This window comes from Martes martes, assembly GCF_963455335.1.
Source record: "Martes martes genome assembly, chromosome: 4".
Classification (NCBI taxonomy): domain Eukaryota; kingdom Metazoa; phylum Chordata; class Mammalia; order Carnivora; family Mustelidae; genus Martes; species Martes martes.
Window position 1 is genome coordinate 52,625,637 of NC_137891.1, and position 1,348 is coordinate 52,626,984.

Genomic DNA, 1,348 nt, shown 5'->3' on the forward strand with positions numbered 1-1,348 from the left:
TATCAGCCCATTGCGTTCTGGCTGCCAAAGGATGAGAAATGCGATGATTATCTTTTTAAGAGTCCCCTGTGGGACACCTGGGTGGCTTGGCCAGTTAAGCAACTGCCTTTGGCTTGGATCATTGTCCTAAGGTCCTGAGATCGAGTCCTATATCAGGCTCCTTGCTCAGTGGAGAGCCTGCTTCTCCCTCTGCCTGTCACTCCCCCTGCTGGTGCGCTCTCTCTCTCTCTCTCTCTCTCTCTCTGATTAAGGGGGGTGAGAGGGATGGGGTGGCTGGGTGATGGACATTGGGGACAGTGTGTGCTATGGTGAGTGCTGTGAATTGTGTAAGACTGATGAATCACAGACCTGTACCCCTGAAACAAATAATGCATTATGGGGCAGCCGGGGTTGGTGAAGGATCTCAAGATGGCTGGGCGAAAACTTGCTTTAAAAACCATTGACTGGGTAGCTTTTGAGGAGATCATACCCCGAAACCAGAAGGCCATTGCTAACTCCCTGAAATCTTGGAATGAGACACTTACCTCCAAGTTGGCTACTCTCCCTGAGAAACCCCCTGCTATCGACTGTGCTTACTACAAGGCCAATGTGGCAAAGGCTGGCTTGGTAGATGACTTTGAGAAGAAGTTAAATGCCCTGAAGATTCCTGTGCCAGAGGATAAATACACTGTTCAGGTGGACCCTGAAGAAAAAGATATGAAAAGTTGTGCTGAGTTTTTGTCTGTCTCAAAGGCCAGGATTGTGCAACACAAAAAAACAGCTGGAGAAGCTAAGGAGCATAATTCCCTTTGATCAGATGACCACTGAGGACCTGAATGAAGCCTTCCCAGAAACCAAATTAGACAAGAAGAAGTATCCCTATTGGCCTCACAAGCCAATTGAAAACTTATAAACTTGAGGTGGGGAGAGAGCTCTGGCCCTCGTATTATAAACGCTGGATATTTAAAAAAAATGCATTATATGTTAATTTTTTAAAAAAGAATCCCTTGTATATGAAGAGTCATTTCTTTCTTGCCAGTTCAAGAATTCTTTCTTTGTGTTTGACTTTTGACAGTTTGATTATAATGTGTCGGTCTCTTTTAGTTCATCTTACCTGGAGTTTCTGGAGAGTCTTAGACACTTATATTCATGTATTTCATCAAACTTGGGAAGTTTTCAGCCATTATTTCTTCAGATATTCTCCCTGACTTTTTGTCTTTCTCTTCTCTCCCCAGGACTCCAAAGATGTACATATTGGTTCACCTGAAGGTGTCCCACAAGTCCCTCAGGCTCTTCCACTTTTCTTCAATCATTTGTCTTTCTATTCCTCAGATTTGATAACTTCTGTTGTCCTATCTTCAAGTTCACT

At 43.9% G+C, this 1,348-nt stretch overlaps 1 pseudogene across 1 annotated transcript; it reads left to right on the forward strand.

Annotated features, from left to right (window-relative positions):
* Positions 1-405: 405 nt before the first annotated feature.
* Positions 406-892, forward strand: LOC308342205 (ATP synthase subunit d, mitochondrial-like; annotated as a pseudogene). Its single transcript has one exon. The product of its transcript is annotated as an ATP synthase subunit d, mitochondrial-like (transcript).
* Positions 893-1,348: the final 456 nt, after the last annotated feature.